This window comes from Oryx dammah, unplaced genomic scaffold (assembly GCF_014754425.2).
Source record: "Oryx dammah isolate SB20612 unplaced genomic scaffold, SCBI_Odam_1.1 HiC_scaffold_9, whole genome shotgun sequence".
In the NCBI taxonomy this organism is placed as follows: Eukaryota; Metazoa; Chordata; class Mammalia; order Artiodactyla; family Bovidae; genus Oryx; species Oryx dammah.
The window spans coordinates 18,478,244-18,494,657 of NW_024070193.1; positions in this window are offsets into that span (position 1 = coordinate 18,478,244).

The following is a 16,414-nucleotide window of genomic DNA, read 5'->3' on the forward strand; positions in this document are numbered from 1 at the left end:
GTTTTAATGACTTGTTATTTCATTTACCTTAGTTTACATTATCCACATGTACCTGAAATATTATCATATAAAATTACGGATGAAGATTTGAAATCTGGTGTGTATTTTAAACTTAGGGTAAATCTCAGTTCATCCTAGTCACATTTCAGTTGCTCAAAAGCCACATGTGTGTCACAGCTATTGTACAGAACAGTGGGTGTCCGGAGAGAATCCCTCGTGAATCATGCTCTTGTCCAATCTGTATCTTTTCACCTTGTTTCTTTTTATAAGCAAAAATTCTTCACTGTACTGTAGTCACATTTGATCGATTTTTTTTTAGTGCTATTTTGCATCTTGTTTAAGAAATCTTTCTCTATGATGAAGTGATAGATCTTTATTTTTTCATCTATTAAGGTTTTCAAGTCATGTCCTTCTTATTTAAGGTTTTGATGCGTGCAGACTCAGGCATGCAGGCTTGGTGTTTGTTTTTTAAGATAAAGACTCAATTTTACTTCTTCATGTAATCAGCTCTTCTTTGAATAACCCTCTAGTGGTCTGCATATCAGCCCTGTTATATTCCAGTTCCCATTACAAGCATTGGTATGTTTCTGAATTCTCTTTACTTCCATTTCTCTTTTTGTCTTCTTTTCAAATACAAAATGTCTTAATTACAGTAACTTAAAAATAAACATTGTCTGGTGGGACAACTCCCTTGGCTTGCTTTTTCCTTAGGAATTTCTTGGTATATTTGGATCTTTGCTTTCAGATATAGCTTAAAATCCCTTTGTCATGATCTGGGAAAATCCTGTAGCCGTCCCTTGATTTTTCACGGTCAAGCTTCCATTTTCAGATGAATCATATGGTACTTCCGGGCTGCCTTTTCATCTGTAAAATGGGAATCTGTAGTCTCATTTTTATAAGATTATTTCTAAGATTAAATGAAACAGTGCACATATAGTATCTAGCACAGTACCTGAAACCTGGGAGATTTCCAGTAACTGAACAAGTAGTTTTATTATTGTTAGAGCTGAGACGTGGTCACCCTGTTGTGTAGAGTGGTGGAATTCTCAGAGGAAGGCTGGCTTTTAATTGTGCAGGACTGCAGTACAGGAACTGCAGACTTGTTGCCACCTTGTCACATTCTGATGTGGGCTTTCATGCTTAATAATACACATGTGTGGTACTTAACACTTGTTAAAGCATTTTCCCTCATTTGGTCACCCTGGATTGTTCAGGAACCTTGAGAAGCAAGTAGGCATGCACATATTTGGAAATACTTGAGGCTAGAGCTTTAACCAAGCATTAGGGGCTCTATCAGAGAATTGAATATAAGTGATAAGAAACAAAATCTTCTACATGGCCACCTCCTTGCCAGCCATCAGCCAAGATAATGTGTAGGCAGAGGTGAGAGTCGGATTGCCAAGTAGAATAGAAAACACCTGCTACCTCTGAATTTGAGATAAACAATGAATAATTTTTTAGTGTAAGTATGTCCCAAATATTGCACAAGATATACTTATATTAAAACTTATTTACTCATCTGAGATTCAAATATAACTGAGCGTTTTACGTTTTGTTTTGCTAAGTCTGGCAGACCTAAGTGTGTGTGGGGGAGGGGGGGTTGTTACTGTGACTATTTCAAATTGGGACTGTGCTCTAGTGATTTATTGCAGCAGTTGCCTTTAGATGGCATGAGGTCCTACCCCTACTTTTGGCAAATGTAGAAATAGATCCAGAGGCTTAGAGCTGGTTAACTGCAAAAAAAAAAAAAAAAAAAAAAGGGGATGCTTTTCAACTCTCGACTGGGTTTTTTCTAATGCTTCTAAATGGACAAATATACACAGCCAAATTTTCTTTATCTTCCAAATGATAGAGAAGTAGGGACCTTTACCACACTGACCACAGACCTTTGCCCGTATATGGGTTCTGTGGCAGGTCCTGCTCCCCAGATCAGTATCTGGTCACCCATGGAATTAATCCAGGTCTGAAATGCTCAGGATTCTAGAAAGTACCATGCTGCATGGGAGTTGAAGGGCATGAGGGTAAGTGACTGGTCTTTGAAATGATAGCCTTGTCAAAGTCTTAGTTACCATGGTGATGGGGAATCAGAGATACCGATAAAAGCATAGAAATCTTCAGATACAAAAGGGGAATAAAAAATGATGAAGGGGAAGGACAGAGTAACTGATGAGGAAAGATAATGCTTCTTCCTAGCATCTGGAGGGGCTGAAGGACAGATTGGCAGAGAAGTGGGGCTCCACTGGGAGAGGCAAGTGTTATAACAAGACTTGATATCAGAATATTCTTTTCTCAAATGAAGGCTCTTAGACTGAGAAAGGGCTCCCATGGGCCTCTTAGACTGATGAAGAGTCCCATTGCCGAAGTCATTTAAAACCAGAGCTGAACAAGGCAATGGAAAGTGAATCGCAGGAAAAAGTCCCCTGGATGTCTTTTGGGATGGACTTGATAATCTAATAGGTCTCTTCCTTCTCTCAATTCCTGTGAATCACTGGCTCATTTGAAAACATGATGCTTAAAACTCTCAGGGAACCAGAAATTGAGAATTTAATTGAAAGTAATTTTCATACAAGTGAAGCACGGTCCAGAAATTTATTGTGTGTACGTGTAAATTCTTTTTCTTAAATTCAGGATAAGGTGAGAAACTACTCTCACATCTTGACCAGGTCAAGGCTTCATTTTCAAACTTGATGAGTTGTTGCTATTCCTAACCTCTAGTTTCAAATTATTCTTTGTGACACTTAGCTGATTATGTCTGTTTGACTACATTTTTCTAACTAAATAGTCTTTTCAGGAAATAGATCTTCCAGCTTACTTCCAAGCTCTAAATAAACATCCAGAGTATCTGTGTGCTATAAAATCACCTCGTCTATGATGCTGATCCAAGGCATGAAAATTGCCCTCCCGGTGCTAGATTCCAAGCCTGGTTGACCTTCTCAATTTCTCTGCCGCACATCTGAAAAACAAACCCAGCTGTTGTGGAGAAACATCAGGAGTAGATACCCATTATATAAACATTCATGTTTTCCTTCCATTGCAGATGGCCTCAAAGGAGATGAATTCCATAAAAACTCAACCTGTTAGCAGCCCTTGATTGCTGTCATGCTCTTTCCCTTACATCATTTCTAAGATCCCTGGTAATAGATGTCTTTTAAAGGCAATTTTGGTAGCAGCTATTATCTTTTGCCTCGTATCTTGCTTGCCCTCCGTGAAATGAATGAACAAATACTGCTGATTTTACCCTTTCTCCTCTGACCCTTCCCCTCCATGCCAACTGCTGCAGCCCATTGTCACAGCCTGAAGGCCTCACTTCTGCCTTGCTGCTGACAGCTACATGGAGTTTCCCAAAGCAGAACCTGATCCTATCTCTTCCCTGCTCAAAAATTGTCAGTAACTCCCAGTTTTCTTTCTATGAGACATTTTCCAAACACTAATCTTTCCAATACCACCTCCATTGTTTGTTTGCTATTTTTCCTTCTATCTGTGCTGTTGTTTACTTCATATTTATCTTTAAATGGAACTTTTTTACTTAAATGTATTCTAAAAGGAAACTTTATCTGTAAGTAAATGGAAAACCAGTATTATCTATCATAATAGATGCTAACAATACATACAATGAAAGCAAAACAAAACGGAAATAGTATGTCCTGAGACAGAGCTGCCGGAGGCTATAAGCCTGAGGCCTGCTCTCTCTGTGTTTACAGAACTACATTTATTCCTCCAGATCTGTTTTCCTCCTTTCTCTTTGCTCCTTGCCCCAGGAGCCTGAAGCCTATGGACTAGCCTGGGAGCTCTGTCAGGATCTTGTTTCCAGCTGGGCTTTGAGAACCCAGCGGGGTCTTGGAGGGAGGGAAGATTTCTGTAAACTCTGCCTCATCTACTGCCTTGACATCTAGAGACAGTGACATCTGGGCCTTTACTAACCCTGGGTTACTGCCCTTGTGATGAGCTATTCATGTATCTGGTCAATAGCCCCTTTGTTAACCCTTCCTGGATTCTCCTACTTTTGATAGTGACAACTCTCTCTCCTTGTGAAATTGTTTCCCTCAGATTGGGACTTGAATCCATGTGCTGGGACTCACACCCAGGCAAAACCCTGCTTAGGACCTGCATTATCTCCACTTCACAAACCCTGTGTGTCATTTGCTCCATGTCTCCCGGGAAGCACACAGTTAAATTCCTCAGCCTCCTGGCTGAGCTGAGACTTTTATGCAGGCTTTCTGGCCACTTGCACCCACCTCCGACACCAACTGGTTATTCGTCCAAAAAGTACATTGTGTTGTAGCTTGTTTTATCATCAGGCCTTCTCTCTGTTTATGAGCCTCCATTCATTCACTTAGCAAAGTGGTTAAAACCTGCAAACTTTCAGGTACATGCTAGGTATTGAGCATACAGTGATGGGTAAAACATCCCTGTCTCACAGAGATAAAAGGCCTAAAGAGGGCTGCAGAAACCCTCATAAGAAAGCCATTACCTTGAGACTCCTCACTGGTAATTTATGTACACACAGACACACATGGGCAACAGGCAGCCATTGGTTTACCGTTTGGGATGAAATTGTCCTGTTTGGAGGTCCCCCTTCCTTGGGAGACAGTTGCCATCACATACACTCCTCAGAGTAAGTCAGAAGGTGAAGAGACCACATATAAAAGCTCCTCAGGGCTTCCCTGATAGCCCAGTTGGTAAAGAATCCGCCTACAATGCAGGAGATGGTTTACTCGCTAAGTCATGTCCGACTCTTGCGGCCCCGTGGACTATAGCCTTCCAGGTTCCTCTGTCCATGGGACTCTCCAGGCAAGAATGCTGGAATGGGTTGCCATTTCCTTCTCCAGGAGAATGAGGAGACCCTAGTTCAATTCCTGGGTCAGGAAGATCTGCTGGAGAAGGGATAGGCTACCCACTCCAGTATTCTTGGGCTTCCCCTGTGGCTCAGCTGGTAAAGAATCCTCTTGAAATGCAGGAGACCTGGGTTCGATCCCTGGGTTGGGAAGATCCCCTGGAGAAGGGAAAGGCTACCCATTCCAGTATTCTTGCCTGGAGAATTCCATGGACTGGCAGGCTACAGTCCATGGGGTCACAAAGAGTTGGACATGACTGAGTGACTCATTAAAAAAAAATGAATCCAGTTTGGGTACAAAATGCCCCCAACCCAATTTGAGGATAGCAATGAGCACAATCTATATTTTAAATATGTCTTCCCTGAGATAACTTACAATTGACCCATTGACATAGCTCATCTTTTTGTTTTGATCAAAAGAATATAACATGAGGAAGACTGTAGAAGTAACTCTGGCTTCTCTATTATTTTAGTGGACAGAAGAGCATGTGGGGTTACCTTGGGTCATTCATCTTGGGTGGCTAGATATCCCTCTGTTCGTGTCCAGGAGACGAGGAGGAAGTGGAGAATCCCTATCCTGGTTTCCAAAGAGAGCCTGCCTTTATGGAAGCCTATGGGTACCTTTCAACTCTGAAGTTGGTACACTTGTTGCATTTACATATGAGGAATCTCAGGCTCACTAAGCTCAGGTGCCTTGCCCAGAGGACACTGAACTGGCAAGTACCCAGGTCCCTGATGCCCAAGCTTGTGCTTCCTATTGTCTCATACTGCTTATCAAGACACTGTGTTGATGGTCTTTGGTTAGGCTGACCTTACCTTGTGAATATCTGATAGCTTAATACCTGGGCTAACCTCTCTAGCCATTGCCTTGTTGGTACAATGAGTGATGTTCTAAAGATAAGTCATGCCCACTGCTATAACCTGAAGAGAGAGAGAGGAGCACTGCTGCTGCTGCTGCTGCTAAGTCGCTTCAGTCGTGTCCGACTCGGTGTGACCCTATAGACGGCAGCCCACCAGGCTCCTCCGTCCCTGGGATTCTCCAGGCAAGAACACTGGAGTGGGTTGCCATTTCCTTTTCCGCTGCATGAAAGTGAAAAGTGAAAGTGAAGTCGCTCAGTCGTGTCCGACTCTTAGCAACTCCATGGACTGCAGCCTACCGGGCTCCTCCGTCCATGGGATTTTCCAGGCAAGAGTACTGGAGTGGGGTGCCATTGCCTTCTCCATTGGAGCACTGAGAGAAGTCCATAAGAAGGGACTCTGAATCTTGCCCCTGCACGTGCTACCATTCCTGTTTGTTTGTCCTTCTGTTTGCTAACCACCTCTCTGTCCAGACCATAAATTCCACAGGAAAGGGTCATAATTGTGATGTACACCCTTCTATTCCTGGTGCCAGCAATAAATACTATTGCATGAATGAAATGCATGAATGAATTCTATCTAAATTATCCAGGTATAATACATGTTATTTAATTCTATTTATCAGAATTTTTCAGCAAAGAGTTCTGTCCTTTTTGACACAGCATATTACAATTTGTGTAATTTATTCATAAAATCCTTCATAGACTACTAATTCCTGCGGGACACAGTCCCTTTGTATGCTATGGGATCTACCACCATAAAGTATTCACAAGAAATAACTTTAGAAACTCTTTGAGGCTATGCTGACTATGGATTTCTGAATAGCTGTGTCTGGGTTTCTGTTTGTGTCAGAATATGCAATGTGGGATGTTGGCATCTCTTTGTCTAGGACACTTAAAAGAGTCTGTGTTAAACGATAATTGGGAGGTAGCAGAGGAAAGAAATGAGAAACCTCCACTCCCTGAAGTACATACACTTCACACACCCAGGAGGTAAATTCCTGGTGTGGATTTTAACACACATGTAGCATCTGAACACAGTTTGCTTATGTGTCTAGATGACAGGATGATCTCTGAACAGAGGCTCCACATCTCTTATAGGCAGGAAATCCAACCCCGTGTCTTGCGGCTGCCATGAAACCCAGGGCACTATAAAGTTTGTTTTCATCCCCAGATAAAATTGAGGCAAACCCACACATCGACGGAGACCTCAGGCTGTCTGTGAGCTTGCAGCCCCCTCCCCGACTCTGTGGCATCCCTCCACTCGGCAGATGGGGAACAGGAAAAGGGCCCCTAGAGAGCCAGCATTCCCACACTTTCTTTGAATTTTGCCAAATGGCTTTGCAAGTGCTCTCAAAAGTCACTTATTACCTCTGCGGGTATGAAAATATCCTGTGAAGTTCAAGGGTTTGTGAAATCACGTGAAACAGATTTGAAAGCTGCTCTGGCAAAGCGATTGCAGTCCGAATTAGCTGTGTCACCAAGCCATGTCCTGGCTTAAACGATGTTATTTATATCCATCTGCACTCAACAACTGCCGAAGCCGGCTGTGGAGCACCAAACTCTCCCCGTAGCATTGTCGCCTAGCCCCTCCTTTGTGTGAGGACAAAAAGGGTTGCTCCTCTAAACCTGTGCTTGAGCCCATCTCACACAAGAAAACAAAAATGTCCCTAATAGTGAAGTGCATAAACTCATTGGGATTTCTGGACGTGCTGTACAAACCCAGAACATTGTAGATTAAGAGGCAGAAAGAGGAGAAGTCATTGCCTCCTCATCCCTTTAAATGTGTCTCTCTCTGGAAACAGGAAATGTAGGTATATACAGCAATAACTAGCATCACTGAGGCTCAGTGTTTTTTATCTAAAATGGAAGAACAGCGTCCACTTCCCAGGGTTGGTGAGAGATCCTAGGAGATGATGCACTCGAGGCTCTTAGCACAGTTGTTATGGGCGGGTAATGAGCTCCTGGTGCATAGCCACCACTGCCCAAGGTCATCAGGAAGGCTGTGCGGCGTGTGCGCATGCTCAGGCTAAGAGCGTAGCAACAGCTATCAGGATACCAGATCTGGTCACGTGGGTCCTGAGCTCTGGCAGCCATTGGGCACTGGTTCCAAAACTGAAGTCTCATTCATCTGGGCATAAAATCGCATGCAATGCATTTTCCTGGGAGCGCAAAAGGTTCTGTGCGGCCACCTTAACTAGAGACCAAAAGTGCAGCATTTGCATTTTGATGCCTCCATCTGCTGTTTGATGATCTTACTGTTTGCTTTATCTGTTTTTGCGTCTGCCTGTGTCTTCTGTCGGAAATGAGGTGGTGGTAGATAAAGAACTTTTGTACCTTAGGGACCTAAATCTGACATCATTTAAGGGTGGCAAATACCACAGTTAATACTTGTTTCTCACTACTGCCTTAAAAATAGAATTACTTTGCCTTCTTGGTAATGAACCACATTGCTTTCTACATTTGTCTGACTTCACAACCACATCCCCATGTTGGGAATCTGTATAGCTCCCTGGTGAGATACCAGCAGCCATAGTTGGGGCAGAGCCACTCCCTTAAATGATTCCAAAATTTCCCCCATTCAGTCTCCTAGTGCTGAAGAGGGTAAGAATTACTGCTGAGGGTCTGGGTCTGGGAGAGGAGCCAGAGTAGTCTGCCAAGTGCAAATTTATTTGGACGGGTCAGTGTTTAGCTAAAAAAGAATTGATACAAAGTTTTCATTTTATTCCATTCAGTATCCATGTTTGTTCTAATATTGATATTTAGAAGTGTTTAATTTATTGTCCCTCAACACAAAAACGTTTAAGTAAAATTAAGGCTGTAAGAACATCTATCGGAGAAGGCAATGGCAACCCACTCCAGTACTATTGCCTGGAAAATCCCATGGATGGAGGAGCCTGGTGGGCTGCAGTCCATGGGGTCGCTAGGAGTCGGACATGACTGAGCGACTTCACTTTCACTTTTCGCTTTCATGCATTGGAGAAGGAAATGGCAACCCACTCCAGTGTTCTTGCCTGGAGAATCCCAGGGACGGGGGAGCCTGGTGGGCTGCGGTCCCTGGGGTTGCACAGAGTCGGACACGACTGAAGCGACTTAGCAGCAGCAGCAGCAGCAGCAAGAACATCTATATTAAGTCTACAGTTTCACTGACTCCCAGCATATGACATTTGCTGACTCCATGATTATTAGATATGAGATTTGGAACTGTAAGTCAAATTCTCAATCACCCTTTTATTCCATATTCAAACGAAACTGGGTTTATGTAAGAATAAGTGGGAAGGAACCTAGCTATGATTTTGGGAAAAATTAGGGGAAGTGTATCTGCAGTACTGATGAAGTATATGACGTTCTATGTCTGCTCTAACATCCAGGGGAGAATTATATGTTAGGTTAAAATAGAAACAGATCCAGCCTTAGTTGTCATTCATTGTTTAATCATTTAGCCACCACCTCCTAGTCTTATTTGGGCTTCCCTGGTGGCTCAGATGGTAAAGAATCTGCCTGTAATGCAGGAGACCCAGGTTTGATCCCTGGGTGGGAAAGATCCCCTAGAGAAGGACATGGCAACCCACTCCAATACTCTTGCCTGGAGAATTCCATGGATAGAGGAGCCTGGCGGGCAATAGTCCATGGGGTCATAAAGAGTTGGACATGACTGAGTGACTTAACACTCCACTCCACTCCTAGTCTCATTTAGGCTCTTACCATGATAGTAGATGCTCCAGATATTAAAGGTTCAGATGACCTTTCTGAAGCAACTTGCCTTGGATTAGATAGGTAGGGAGTGTTCATCGTGTGTTCAGAAGTTACTTTTCTGACCCTCCTCCAATGTACAGGATGAAATAACTTTAATTCTTCCCAATATAACTTTACACATTGGAGAAGTATATATATATATATATATATATATATTTATACAAATAAATATATCAATACAACCTATATACATCTAATATATGAAGGCCTACTGTATATTAGGTATGAGGATTACCAGTATACCAGTAAAATATCAATAAACTATACAATTAAGGCCTCTGGTCTGATGGAGCTCATATTCTAGGGTATGGAGAAAGATGATAAACCCCCTAAATAAAATTTCAAAACCTGATATGTGCAACAAAAATTCTAAGTGTGTAAGTTTGCCTGCTTTTGAGAGGCCAGAGACAGCCTCTCTGAGTAGGCATCATTTAAACCATGATATCTCTTTTTAAAAAATTATTTATTTTTGACTGTGCTGGGTCTTCATTGTTATGCATAGGCTTTCTCTAGCTGCAGTTAGCAGGGCCTACTCATTGGAAGGACTGATGCTGAAACTGAAACTCCAATACTTTGGCCACTTGGTTTGAAGAACTGACTCATTGGAAAAGACCCTGGTGCTGGGAAAGATTGAAGGCTGGAGGAGACAGGTATGACAGAGGATGAGATGGCTGGATGGCATCACCGACTCGACGGATGTGAGTTTGAGCAAGCTCCAGGAGTTGGTGATGGACAGGGGAAGCTTGGCGTGCTGAAGTCCACGGGGTCACAAAGAGACACAACCGAATGACTGAACTGAACTGACTCTCTAGTGGCAGTGCATAGGTTTCTCATTGCTGCGGCTTCTTTTGTTGGGTAGTTGCGGCTTGTGGGTCCTCAAGCTTGGGCTCAGTAGTTGCGGCACATAGGCTTAGTTGACCCGTGGCATGTGGAAACTTCCTGTAGCAGGGATTGAACCCATGCCCTCTGCATTGGCAGGTTGGTTTTTAACTACTCGACTACCAGGAAAGTCCTAAACCATGATCTTAATAATAAATAACTACTGACCGTGGGGCTTCCCTGATGGCTCAGTGGATAAAGAATCTGCCTGCAATGTAGGAGACATAGGAAATGCGAGTTTGATCCCTGGGTCGGGAAGATCCTCTGAAGGAAGAAAATAGCAACCCATTCCAGTATTCTTGCCTGAAAAAAATCCCTGAAAATGGACAGAGGAACCTGGCGAGCTACAGTCCAAAGAGTTGGATACAACTGAGTGACTAAGCAAGCAAGCATATGGACTATCAGGGAGAAGAGATTTTAAGGCAAAACGTAGAACTAGCTTGTTTTTGTTTTGCTTTTTTAAAGAATCCTAGAGAAGGCCACTATGTTGGATCCTTAAAGAGAAGATTGTGGCATGTTCCTGGAAATATAGACACCCTTTTAAAGAAAGTAGTTCTATGTGAATATAGTATTTCTGAGTTCTAAATTACGGATTTTTAAAGTAAAACAGAATATTTAAAGTAAAAAGCTTCCAAAAGACAGAGGGATTTGCAAAATGTCTAAACTTCACGTGTGTGTCTTGTATACTCTATATAAGCCATCAAAAAAGAATGTATGGCTTAAAATAGAGTCAGCACTGTAGGTGGTCTAGCCATTGTCTCCCCTAACCTAGCAGTTCTCATCCTTTAAAGACATAAGGCCCTGGTAGAACTCACTAAAATGTCAAGCTTCAGGGCTTGACTTCTTTGGAAATCTGCAGTTAACCTGCTCCCCGGGTGGGAAACAATGCTACACCTTATGGGTGACACTGCTTTTGGGGTTGGACCCCGACCTGTTCTAGGTCAGAGTGTCTGGGCATTCAGAGTAACAGCAGAGCCATCATGGCTGAGCCCCTACTTCAAGGTACAGGCTTCCCTACATTAACTGGATCTTCGCAAGCTCATTAAGTAGTTGGTGAATGTTTTATGCATGTTGCACATGAAGGCACTAAGGCTCAGATGAGGCAATGCATTTGTATCCATTAGTAAACAACTAGTGATGGACAGAGGCTGTTTCCAAAGGGCTATCCCCCAAGGCTACTCCTCTATCAGATTGCTTGCCAGATAAGCATTCATACTGGGACCTTCCATCCCTGCTGAATCAACTGAGCGAACCCAAGGGTCAGGTTGGGTTGGATGCAGGTTGTTTCCAGACCTGTAGGTGTGGCCTGGTCACTCAGTGAAGACCCCATTTGATTCTGGCTTCACAATCAGCTCACTTGCATTCTCTTCTATCCTTGATTATCCACTGTTATTCATATCTGGCCTCTGCCAGACTTGTCCTCAGATCTGAAGTCTCTACCCTCCATTAATGTTTGCATGAATGAGCTCGATAAATGCATTCATTTGAGAAGGTAAACTGCCTCCCTGTGTATGTTTTAACATCAGTTTCAGTAGAGTGACACTTCCAAGAGCTGACTCATTGGAAAAGACCCTGATGTTGAAAAAGATTGAAAGGAGGAGGAAAGGGGGGTGGCAGAGGATGAGATGGTTGGATGACATCACCAACTCAATGGACATGAGTTTGAGCAAACTCTGGGAAAGAGTGGAGGACAGGGAAGCGTGGCATGCTGTAGTTCATGGGGTCACAAACAGACACAATATAACAACTGAACAACAACAAGAGTGGCATTGCTGGGTTTAGCATAGATGATAATGTTTTGAGCTGATGCTGGTCTAAATCATTGTCCTGCTTGGACTATGATAGATTAAATTTCATAGATACACGAATCAGAGACTCCCCACCCCCTATCCCAGGATAAAGGGCTGCCCATAGAATAGGGAAGCTCTTCTCATCAGTGTAAGTGAACACGAGCTACAGTATGAAGACATTGCTATTGCTTTTGAGAGTGCTTCTATTAAAGCAGATTTAGAAGGAATCCTAACTAGACACCAGTCTGCTGCTGCTAGTAATCACCTTATCTGACCCACTGGTAACTGAGGTTGGATAATGGATCAAATGGATCCTTGTGTGCCTCTGGAGGTCTCCTGATGGGCAGTGAGGGATCTGTAAATAAACCAGAAATCCAACTGTGAAAATAACCATGAATATATAGAGGCTAATTCATAAAACAAAAACACTTACCTAAAATTAAAACAGGACAAGGCAGAATTGAGATATCGCCTTGTTGTCCAGAAAATTGGCTGTCTGAGTTCCACTTTAATCCTGCAGAAGGGCGTTTCTTGTGGAATTACATAATTATTTTGATGTCTTAATAAATGATTTGGCTTTGGAAGGTTAGAATAGAAAGTCAGCATAGAGTAGAAAGTCAGTGTTAAGTCAGTAAAATCATTTGGAAGGGAGGGGGCTGCTGCAGCAACATTAGCTAGGGAACCTACCTGCCCTGCCACGGGGGAAAAATAAAGGGTGAGTAGTTATGGTGGAGATAAAAATTTATTAACACACGAGTTTGTTTTATTTTTTAAAAAAATCATTCCCCATCCCTTTGAAGAAGCTATTTTCCATGCTGGCTCAGTTTCTCTTCTGCATTTTTAAGGAGAGTTACTTTGCTGGTCCAGTTTATAAGTTTTTGTGATGCAGAACTTTGGGATTGAATGTGTGTGCAATATACAAACACATGTATGTATATATGTATAGAGAAATGCACTTATATGAGTACATGCCATATATATATACATATATGAGTGGTATATCTGACATATATACATACAGATATATATATGTATTTCTATGTCAATAGTTTATCTGTTTCTCTCTCAGAATCATGTGGGCTGGAGAGTTAAGACTATTTCTGGTTAAAAATTGAGAGTAAACGATTTGGAGAGGTTCTGGAATAGTTGTGGAGTTTATGAATTGGAGATAATAGGAAAGAGGATTTTAAGAATCACCTTAAAGAGGATTTTTTAAGAATCATTTTAAGAATCATGTGTAAATTAGGGTTTCAGAGAGCTTTGAAGAGAGCTGTAAGACTGAAACTTTTCAGATGCTTTGGCTGATGGACCCGTGTCTCTGTTATGAGGCAGTACTGGGACTGAATCTCATGGGGCCCCATAATGTATTTGATTTACACAAACATAAGCTGCTGTTCCCTGCCCCCAACACATACAGTCCTCCTGAGGCATGCTATATGCATTTTACTTCACTGGGAAACATGATTGATGGGCAAGGCATCAGGAAAGGGAAAGAATGAGTTGTAAAACTAAAACAAGTTGAAGTTTATCTTCCAGAAAGACAAATTTCTTTATTGGCGTTCTCAAAGATGCAAACGGAGACACTGTTAGAGAGAAAGAGACAGGAAAATGAACTGACTTGTCCAGTCAGCTCCTTGCTTACGGAGAGGCCTTCTTTCCAACCAATGCCCCTTTTCAAAGGAAGAGACCAAAGAAAAGTGGGCTGTGAGAACACGCATGTGTGCCGCTAGTGAAAATGAGGATTCCAGGTCAGGAGATATTTTTGGATGGGTTATCCTTTTGGTTTTATCTCTGATTTGAGTATACTCCATAAAAAGGATGCTGGGTGTGTGTGTGTGGGTGTGTGTGCAGGTGTGTGCAGGTGTGTTTGGCTGTGTGTGCGCAGGTGTGTGTGTGTGCAGGTGTGCGTGTGTGTGTGCAGGTATGTGTGTGTGCAGGCGTGTGTGTTTGTGCAGGCGTGTGTGCATGCAGGTTTGTACAAGTGCATCATTTTTCTCAGTAACTTTCTCATGGTATCTACATCCTGGATGATGCTGGCTGTTTTCCAGTAACAGGGCTAAGACCTGATTACAGACTGAGGACTAAGAGCTTTGGGCTTCCCAGGTGGCTCAGATGGTAAAGAATCTGTCTGCCAATGCAGGAGATGAAGTTTCGACCCCTGAGTCAGGAAGATGCCCTGGAGAAGGAAATGGCAACCCACTCCATTATTCTTGCCTGTGAAATCCCATGGACAGAGGAGCCTAGGGGGGTGTAGTCCATGGCATTCCAGAAGAGTTGGACACAACTTTGCAACTAAGCAACAACAAACTGAGAGTTTTGTTGAATCACTAACCTAGATTTTATAAATCTTAAGAAGTTGTTTAGGAAAGCACTTGATGATGGACTAGAAATTATGTCAACTTCTTATTTATTATAGACTCAGTACAGAAGAAAATGGCTATTGGTCAATTGTATCTTTACATTGCCCCCAGCCCCAGCCCCCAGCACTCCCCCACCAAAAAAATTCTAGCTGTTATAGGCTTCATATTTATCTGTGTGGAAGCTTGCTTTGTGAGGCCACGAATAAATAGTTAACAAACTGGGAAATAAAAATATAGAAACAATTCGCTTGTGTGTCAGAAAAAGGGAGGGGAAAAAAAACCCCTGTGTACTTGTGTGCACGTGTGTGTATGTGCAATCTCAATTAAATTAACTGCTTTTAGAGAACTGTTTCTCTCAACACTTCAGGCAAGAACAAACTCTACCAGCAGGGAGAAGAAATCCAATTGAGGGGTGCATGGCACCATCTATAAAGGGTGAGAAATCACTCTGTCAAGCAAGAGAAGATTGAAATTAAACAGGTATGAAAATTACATACTCCCTGGAAGAGTGGCTTACGCTCAGAAATTGACTACGGACTGGGGGGTGTGCTAGTAAACTGCTGTCTGTGTAATTTCATCCTGTCACCAGGTAACTGCAGCTGCAGTCAACATGCTCATACAACAAAGGGGCCTGTCTGCTGTGTGCGCAGAAGGAGCCAGCTGACAGGCCATCTGGGTTTCTGCAGTAAAGAATCAAGATCCCTTCCTGGCTCTCAGACCACCACTAGCGTTCTGAAGGACAGCCACTGAGAGCAGTGAAGTCGTTTACATCGACTAATCCCAATCCCCCACACACCAATTCCCTGGGAAACACAGGATGAATGAAAGTACCCCACATCTGGTGAAACTTGGGGGAACAGCTGCAGGGTAGGCAGCACACTGTAATTAGGGATTACGGTTGTCACAACTGGTAATGACACTCCAGCCTCAGGCCTTTGTCCATAGCATGGTTGCCAGAAAACCCAAAGCATTTCCAGTAGCTGCTGAATCTCTCTCTTTGCTACTCCACTGATGGAGGCTTCTTACATGTCTCTCATAAGGATGATCTATATTTCAAATCAGAATATTCTGCATTCTAACCATCATTAGTAACTGAAGACTTGAGCCATACCTCCTGGCTGGCTGGGACCCAGCCAACTGTGGTCATCCCGCCACTGAGAGTCACCTTTCAGGATGCGGAGGAATCACTCCTCGTGAAGCTTTTGTGAGCCAACCCCCAGTGTAAGCTTCTAGACTCTTCTGTACTGTAAAAGGGAGAAGATACATATAAGCTTATATGGATGTTTTTATGTAAGCTTATATGGATGTTTGTATTTATGGCTGGAAAAGCTTGGGAAACGTAGTCCCTTTTTTTTTTTTTTTCTACAAATAATTTGCAGAAGCTTAGATGGTCCCCAACCTCCAGGATCTAATGTCTGATGATCTGGAGTGGAGCTGATATAATAATAATAATACAAATAAAGTGCACAATAAATGTAATAGCTTGAATAATCCTGCAACCACCCCCTCCCACAACAGTCCATGGAGAAATTGCCTTCCACAAAACCAGCGTCTGGTGCCAAAAAGTTTGGGGATGACTCACTGAGAGTATTCAGATGACTTGCCCAAAGATGCTTGGTGGGTTGGAGGATGAGCTGGATCGGTAACCTGATGCTCCAAGGAACGTGCTGAATCCCATGATCAGTCTTTATTTTCACATCATTGCTTTGGGCTCTGAAGTTAGCTTCTCATGGTCAGATCCTGTCTTATGTTTACACTGACTGAAATACCTTTATCATATAACAAATCTATTATATGGTCAGGCTTATTAATGCTACTTGCCATAACAGACAAATGCCCCCAAACTTAATACCCCAAGATTATCTCTTGTTCATATCAGATCAACTGTAGTTTGGTGGCCCCCATAGCTATGCTGCCAGGAATATGTGACCTGCAAGG